We start from the raw sequence: 9,164 nt of genomic DNA, 5'->3' as shown, positions 1-9,164 counted from the left end.
CTGAGTTGGACTACCACTTGATTATCCAGGCCCCTGTTTTTGGACATTCATTGAGTGCTAATGACATCCCAGGCATATGCTAAGCACTTTACATGTGCTATTTCTTTAACTTGCTTACAACTTCTTGGCATTAATGACAGTACAATACTTATTCTGTATGTACATTTCTGTATGATTATGCAGTGCTTAAAGACTTTTCTTAAATATCACCAAAGTATCCTTCAGAAAGGTTCTAACAATTTACTCTCACAAAGAATCAAAAGTATTTAATTTTTCACTTCCACCCAGCCGGTGGGTGTTACCAATTTTTCAAATCCTGTCTAAACTTTTATGGAAAAATTATATCTCATTGTTTTGCCTTGAATTTCTTTGATCACTAGAAGAGCAAAATATTTTTCTACTAGTGTACTTATTTTTTCCTTAAAATATTTTGATTTTTTTTTAAGATTTTATTTATTTATTTGACAGAGAAAGATCACAAGTAGACAGAGAGGCAGGCAGAGAGAGAGGAGGAAGCAGGCTCCCTGCTGAGCAGAGAGCCCGATGCGGGACTCATCCCAGAACCGTGAGATCATGACCTGAGCCGAAGGTAGAGGCCTTAACCCACTGAGCCACCCAGGTGCCCCCTTAAAATGTTTTAAATCTAATATATTTTTTAAGAATACCTATTTTAACTATATGTACCCATATATACATAATTTTTTCAAATGAATACTTATAAAATTATGAAGTGCTCCTTTTACGGCAAGTTTTTCTTTTCTTTTTTATTTGCTTCAGCCCTCTTCCTTTCACATCAGCCTCTCTAGCTCCCAACTAGCCTTTAAAATAGCACGGAATGCATCTTTTCTGTATATTTTTATCTGTCCTCATATAATTCTCATATAATGAATAATATACATGCCTATTCACGTAATATACATATATAAGATTTGTTTTGTGTGTGTGTATTTGTTTTTTTTGGAAGTACAATCATATATTACATCTTTTTCTGCATCTTGCTTTTCTCATTCAACAGTTTCTCATTTGAAAATCCTCTAAGTCATGTGGTAGAGCTCCAATTCATTATTTTTGATGACTGGAATTTTTAAAAGCCATTCTTTTATTGATAGGCATTGCTTTTGTTTCTAGTTTTTCTTTTTCTTCTACCTCTACTGACAATGATGCAACCAATATCTTTTTACATTTGTCTGTGTAAATAAATACTTCTATTTTTATGGAATACCCAGGAATGTTATTGTTGGGTTGGTCTAAGTGTGAATATGTGTTTTAATTATAATAAATGATACCAGATTGCTTTACCCAAAGGCTGTAACACTTCACATTTCCACCAGCAATATATGAGAGTATCCTTTTCATTACATTTCAGCCAGCAGTAAATGTTGTGGCTCTTTTAAATTTTTGTCAGTCTGATGGGTGTAAAGTGATAATCATGTTGTTACTATAATTTGCATATTCATGGTTACTACTTGTAAATTTGTACATCTTTTCTTTGGTTTACCAAAGAATAGATTTATTCATCAGTGAATTGTCTTTGCCCATCATTTTATTGGGTTACTTTTCTTGTCTTTTCGCATATCTATTTTTTATGTGTTATCCTTACTTATAAGATCTGTTGCCATATAAAAGTTTTTAGTTTTATTTAGCCAAATGCATTTAGCCTTAACTCCTGGGTTTCCAGTCGTGATTCTAGACACTTGTAGATTATGAGATTGCAGATTTTCTTACAGTTTCTTAATTTTGTTATTTAAAACTTCAATCCATCTGGATTTTATTTTTGTATTTGTTATAAGAAATTGTCTTAATATATTTTTTTCCAGATATATATCTAGGATATTGGTACCAATTATTAAGTAATCCATGACTTTTTCCTCTTGAAAACATACCACCTTAATAAATAAATTCTGGCATTTATCTCTGGAGTATCTGTCTTGTTTCAAGGCTCCATTTACTTATTCCTTTTGATTACAGTGGTTTTATGATATATTCTGATATTTGGTAAAGCAAATGTTGCCATATTTTTTTTATATAGGTTTCTTGGATGTATGTTCTTTCATATACAATTTAAAAATAATGTACCATATTAAGAAAATATTAAAATACCAACTGAAATTGTATTTAATTATTACATTAATTTTTAGAGAATTGACATTTTTTTCTATGTATTCTTCCCTTCTAAGAATATGGAATGCATTTTTATATTTTTTAGATCATACATTATATATTTTAATAAGATTCTGTATATCCTATGTCTTTTTTATTAAATTACACTTAGAGTATTTTATGGTTTTTGTCACCTATTATAAAAAGATTTGACTTTTCATTTCTTGATCCTAATTGCCAGAGAAAAGCTGTTAATTTTTAAAAAATATTTTTTCAAACAAGAAATTAGAATAAATAATTTCACTAATTTTAGAATTTTTTGTGTTAGAATTTCTTGATTTTTGTATTTATACAAGTATACAGTTATCTAATCAGCAAAAGATGGTTTTTTCCCAATACTTTTTGCTAGTTATTTCATTTTCTTTTAGTGTTTACATTAAAACCCATAATAATATTAAAAATGATGTGAAATTGGTCATCTTTGTCTACTTCTGATTTTAGAATTTGGTGCTAATTTTAGAAATTTGTCTTTATTGAATTTGGATACTTTATTCCTAGTGTTATTTAAAAAAAATTTTTTTTAAAAATTTATTCTTTAAAAAAAATTTTTTTTTCCACGGGAAGAGTGCAAATGGAGTCCCCCACTACTACAAATTATGCAATTGAGTTTCCCACATTTGGGGAAATCGCAGGGGTCAGCACATCTGGAGTGCAATGGATAAGCCTCGCCCTGGGAAAACCACCTTTGTGATCATGGTATCTCCCCTGCCAGGTAAGTATCCTAGTGTTATTTTTAATAAGGACTGGCTATTGAATTTTGCCAATGCCTTTTAAATATCTATTGATAAGACATATACTTTTATCTTTTAGTTTTTGTTGTACTGGATTAAGTGGATACATTCATTTCCTGATATGAAACACTTTATTATTCCTGAAATATATTCCACTTAGTCTTTTGAGAGATTGATAGATTCTCTTTGCTAGTATCTTATTTAGAGTCTTTGCTTTTATAGTAATAAGTTCAATTGATTTACAGTTTTCTATTTTGCTTCTATTTTTATCAAATTTGAACAGGGAAATTATATTGGAATCATTAGAGAGCTTTATGTAGTTTTCTACGGTTGATTTTAAACAACACGGAAGTTTTCTTTAAAGTCAGGAAAAAAGTTGGCTATGGAGCCATCTAGTCTTGGTATCTTTTTAAACAGTAGATTTGGATCATTTTATGGATTATTTGTTAATTGATTAAAATTGTCCACTTTAAAAAAAATTTATTTGAGAGAGAGAGAGGGAGCACAAGTGCACAAATGGGAGCGGGGAGAAACAGGGGGAGACAGGAGAAGGAGAAGCAGACTCTCTGCTGAGCAGGAGCCCAGTGCAGGGCTGGATCCTCCGACCCTGAGATCATGACCTGAGCTGAAGGCAGATGCTTAACGGACTGAGCCACCCAGGTGCCCCCAAATTGTCCACTTCTTATTGGGTTGGTTTTGTAATTGCTGTTTTGCTAAGACATAATTTATTCCTCTGGGCTTTCAAATCTTTTGTCAGAGAGTTGGATTTAGTATTCTTATGTTATTCTTTTATCTCTCCTGAATCAATGGTTTCCTTTCCTGTTCCTAAACTGTGCTTACTTTGTGCTTCTTTCTTATTTTATCAAGCTTTCAAGAGTTTCATTTATTTTATTGGTTTTTGCAAGGAATGAACTTTTGGATTTAATTATCCTTTCTATTATTTTTGTTGTTGTTTCTCATTTTAACTTTTATCCTTATAAATACTTATTCCCCAGCTTATTTTTGTTAGTTTTGCCATTTTTTCTTATTTTTTAACACAAAGTTTCTTTATTTTCTAACTTTTTAAACAAATTAAGGCATTTAAAGCTATTTATTTTGCATTCAGTACAGCTTTTATTTGTGTCTTATAGGTTTTGGTGTAAAATGTTCTTTTTTTATTACTGCCAATGATTTTCTAATAGTATGTATTATTTCATTTCTTAGTAAACATTTTTTATTACCTTTTTATCATTTATTCTTTATAGTTTTTGTTTTATTTATTTTAATTTTTTAATTTAGGTACAGCTGACATACATTATATTAGTTTCAGGTATATAATATAATGATTCAATATTTATATATATTGCAAAATGATCACCACACTGTCTGTTTAACCTCCATCACCATACATAGTTACATTTTTTTGTGATGAGAACTTTGAAGATTTACTCTCTTAGTAACTTTCAAAAATGAAATATAGTATTATTAACTATAATCACCATGTTGTATATTATATCCCACTGATGTGTTCTATAACTGGAGGTTTGTAATTTTTGATTCCCTTCACCCATTTCACCCACCCTTGGCCTCTGGAAACCACCAGTCTGTTCTTGATATCTGAGCTTTTTTATTTGTGTATTTTTGTTTTTGCTTTTTAGATTCCACATATAAGTGAGACCAGATAGTATTTGTATTTCTCTGTCTGACTTTTTTCACTTATCACAATGCCCTCAAGGTTCATCCATGTTGTTATAAATGGCAACATTTAATTCTTTTTAATGGCTGAATAATATTCTACTGTGTGTGTGTGTGTGTGTGTGTGTGTGTGTGTGTGTGATATCTTCTTTGTCCATTCATCCACTAATGGGCACAGGTTGTTCCCATGTCTTGGCTATTATAAGTAGTGCTGATATGAACATGGGGGTGCAAATCTTTCCGTGTTAGTGTTTTTTGTTTTTTTTTTTCTTTAGGTAGATTTCCAGAAGTGGAATTGCTGGATCATATGGTAGCTCTATTTTTAATTTTTTAGTGGTTTTCCATAGTGATTGTACCAGTTTACAGTCCCAACAACAGTGTATATAGGTTTCCTTTTTTCCACGTCCACACCAGCATTTGTTATCTCCTAGTTTTCTGCTGGAGGCCATATTAATGAGCATGAGGTGATACCTCATTGTGTGTGTTTTTTTTTTAAGATTTTTAAAATTTATTTGACAGAGAGAGATCACAAGTAGGCAGAGAGGCAAGCAGAGAGAGAGAGAGGAGGAAGCAGGCTCCCTGTCAAGCAGAGAGCACAACGCGGGACTCAATCCCAGGACCCTGAGATCATGACCTGAGCTGAAGGCAGAGGCTTAACCCACTGATCCACCCTGGTGCCCCCTCATTGTGGTTTTAATTTGGATTTCCCTAATGACCAGTGATACTAGGCATCTTTTCATGTACCTGCTGGCCTTTTCTATACATTCTTTACAGCAGTGTTTATGAAACCCATCTCTCATTTGGGTTATTTGTTTTATTTTATTGTTGTTTTGCTATTGAGTTGTATGAGTTCTTTATATGTTTTTGATATTAACTCCGTATCAGACGTATGGCTTACAAATTTTTTTTTCCATTTCATAGGCTGTCTTTTCATTTTATTGATTGTTATTTTTTTCTGTGCAGAAGCTTTTTAACTTAATATAGTCCTACTCATTTATTTTATATTTTATTCCTTGTGCTCTAGGCGCCATAGCCAAAAAAATCATTACCAAAACCCATGCCAAGAACCTATGTTCCTATGTTTTTTTCATGGTTTCAGGTCTTATATTTAAGTCTTTAATCTATTTCAAGTCAATTTTTGTGAGTGGTGTAAGCTATGGGTTCATTTTCATTCTTTATGTGTGAATATCCAGTTATTCCAGTACTATTTATTGAAGAGACTGTCTTTTCTCCATGGAGTATTTTTGACTCCCTTGTCAAATATTAGTTGACCTTATGTGCTTGGGTTTATTTCTGGCCTCTCGATTCTTGTATTCCATTTGTTTGTCTGTTTTTATGCCAGTGCCATACTGTTTTGATGACTATAGCTCTATGCTATAGCTTGAAACCAGGTAGCGTGATACTTTTTGATTTGTTCTTCTTTCTTAGAATTCCTTTGGCTACTAGGGGTTTTTATGGGCTAGCTACATTTTAGGAGTATTTTTTCCACTTCTGTAAAAAATGCCATTGAAATCTTGATAGGGATTGTATTGTATTTGTAGATAGTTTTTGGTAGTACTGACATTTTAACAATATTAATTCTTCTCATCCCTGAAGAGGAGATATCATTCCATTTATTTGTGTCTTCTTTGATTTCTTTCTTCAGTTCATTTGCTTATTTTATTCTATTAAATTTTTTTTTGTTTAAGTATAGTTGACACAGAAAGTTACATTTGTTTCAGGTGTACAACATTGTGATTCAACAAATTCATACATTATGCTATATTCACCAAAAGTGTAGCCACCATCTGTCACCATACAACATCATTAAAATATCACTGTGTTCCTTATGTTGTATTATAAAGTATCACACTTTTAATGTGATTATGGATATGGTTAGATTTATGTCTATCATGTTGCTCTTTGTTTTCAGCTTGTGCAACTTTTTTTTGTTTGTTTCCTTTTCTCTCATTTTGATCATTTGGATAATTTTAGACATTAAAAGCCCTGTCTTGGCAAAATTAGAACTTCAGTTTTATTTTGGATTTAAAGCTTCTCCCCTCACCTTACTCAGGTCTGATCCCTTCCTTGAGGACCCCATCCTATTCCTCAAAACTCTTTTATGTCTCTTTTTCTAATTTTTTTTTTTTTTTTTTTTGGATGTAGACTTCTCCAGGATCAAAGGTAGGGGGATGCTAGATTAGAGTAAAAAAAAAAAAAATCCTTTTATTCAACAATTAGCAACAGCAAGCAAAATCTTCGTTTTTATTTTATTTATGGAAGTCTTAGAGGTTAAGCTCATTGAAAGCCTTATATATTGGAAAGCAGACCCTGGTATCAGTCTGTTTACAGCTTTTGCAAACTTGTTGGATTTGAATGCTAGAGCAAGGATGTTAAAGCTTGGTGATTGTTGTTTACCTTAAATGAATTAGTCATTAGTAACTAATTTAGTTAGTGAATAATTAATTCGTTAACTCTTATCATTCTAAACTAAGATAGTGTAACTTTTATCATTCTAAACTAAGATAAGTGTATTTAAGGTAATGGGAGCTACTGTAACAAACAAAAAAAAAACTTTAAAAGATTTGTTGTATTATCTCTGTAGAATCTAAAATGGGTTCCCTTTCAAACATCAACTCTCTTCTAAGTAGTGATTAGGGGCTCCTGCCTGGGCTCTTTCTATCTGTGACTCTGCCACCTTTGACATATAGCTTTTAAGGTTGCCGTACCCATCTACATTCAGCTGGCATTTCTTGGGGAGATATTTTTACAAACCAAAGCCAAGAGGTGGCATACGTTACTTCTGCTCACATTTCAATGGCTAGGGCTCAGTTATATTTACCTGCAAGGGTGGCTGGACATACAGTATAGTTTTTTGAAGAAGGAGGGCAGAAAAAATGTGGTGAAGAGCTAGCCAGTTTCTGTGTAACATAAACTTCCTTATTGCATATCGTAGGCATTCCATATATTTAAATTTGAAACTAAAGCTCAGTGAATGTGGCTCGCATCCCCCTCTTCTGGGACAGTATATTGACATCAGATGGCCAGGTCATAGAGTCACTCACCTCTAACTCAGCCCTCGATAAGGACATTGCTTTGGGCTGGGTTGAGGGGTAGATGACTCATCACACAAATACCAAAGCTCTCAGAAGTTGCTAAACTTGAATTTTTAATGGGACCAAAACTTAATAATAAACATTAAAAATACTAACATTCATTACAGTCAAGCAGTGATGTTTTCATACTTCATCTTGAGAGGTTTTTTTCTTTTTCTTTCAAAATTATCTCTTGAGTGTCTTTCTAAACTTACTTGTCATTTCAAAGTGGAACTTAAAGTTCTGTTGTCTGGAGTTTTGATTTCAGACAAAAATGCATTTGTATAAAGAATCTTTTAAAGTGTTTATACATGTCTCTGTGTTTAGTATTTTTCTTACAAATCCTAATCCTCCGGAGCCATGGGGTACTCTGAGCCCAGGGACTCCAGTCTAACATTAGTTTAATGATTTTGACCCATGCTCTGAAGTGGATTTATACAAAGGAGTCATGCCTTGCATGTCCTCAGGTCATTAGTTTGGCATGAAATGGTCCTGCTACTTGTGTTATCTTCAAATTATTTCTGATTTGGACTTCTGTAAAATGACCATGTCTATTTTAAGACCTGAAGAATTTAAGACAAACTACAAAATGCTATAGTTACTGGTATTCGAGGGCCGGTAACTATATGATCCTATGCTTCAATGGTAACTCTCTTTACCCATTAAATTATCAGGTGCTAACTCATTTAATGATTTGAGTGGCATCCCTTTCCAAAAATGGTGTTTCTCAACATGGCTATGGAAATGGTTCTGTATGTTGACCAAATCAGTTCTGAGCAATCTATTGGGACCTTAATCTCCTTATTTTGTTACTGAATATTTTGCTCATGAATTGGGTTTCTAAGTGTGTCTCAGTTTTTTAATACATGGTCTTTGGTAGTGATAACTGTCTTAACTTCTGTGTTAGGAGCCAAAGCTGTAGCTTTATTAATATGATAATGATTCGATAAATGCTTGCTATGGGCAGGTATCTAGAATTAAAGGTATCTATCAAATCACTTTTGAATGACAAAGTGATCATAGTCAGACTAAAGGAATAAAATAAGTGGAATAGGTACATTTTGTAGTATGTTAAAATTTGATAAGTGCCCTGGAGCAAAATAAATGGAAATGGGAAGTTTGAGGGTGGTGGATATTATAAATTTAAATAGGGTATTCAGTGAAGGTGCTGCTGATTATGTGATACTGAACAACAACTTGAAGGAGCTGAGTGAAGAATATTCCAGGGAGGGAGAAGAGCATGGAGAAGGACTTCTCAACTGATATACTTATACTTAAGTTGGCAAAGAAGCCGACTAGTGTGGCAGGTGAAAGTGAATGATGGGAGCATGGTAAGAGATGAGATCAGAGAATCCTAGCTCAGAGTTGAGTTAGGGATGAGGGGGTCTAAGGGAAGTAGGTACTGGCCAGGAGCAGAACCGGGTTGTGTGGCATTCTGGGTGCCAAGTGAAGAAAGTATATCCAGGAGGGAATGATAAACTGTGTCAACAGAAGCTAACAGGTGATACAAGGTACAATGTGAGAG

The 9,164-nt window shown here is 33.1% G+C and overlaps 1 non-coding gene across 1 annotated transcript; it reads right to left on the bottom strand.

Annotated features, from left to right (window-relative positions):
- Positions 1–2,718: 2,718 nt before the first annotated feature.
- LOC123925407 lies at positions 2,719–2,880 on the bottom strand. The gene has a single exon (XR_006815000.1). It is a non-coding gene; the product is annotated as a U1 spliceosomal RNA (small nuclear RNA).
- Positions 2,881–9,164: the final 6,284 nt, after the last annotated feature.

The sequence above is a fragment of the Meles meles genome, chromosome 14, assembly GCF_922984935.1.
Source record: "Meles meles chromosome 14, mMelMel3.1 paternal haplotype, whole genome shotgun sequence".
In the NCBI taxonomy this organism is placed as follows: Eukaryota; Metazoa; Chordata; class Mammalia; order Carnivora; family Mustelidae; genus Meles; species Meles meles.
This window is presented reverse-complemented; position numbering and strand designations above follow the sequence as displayed.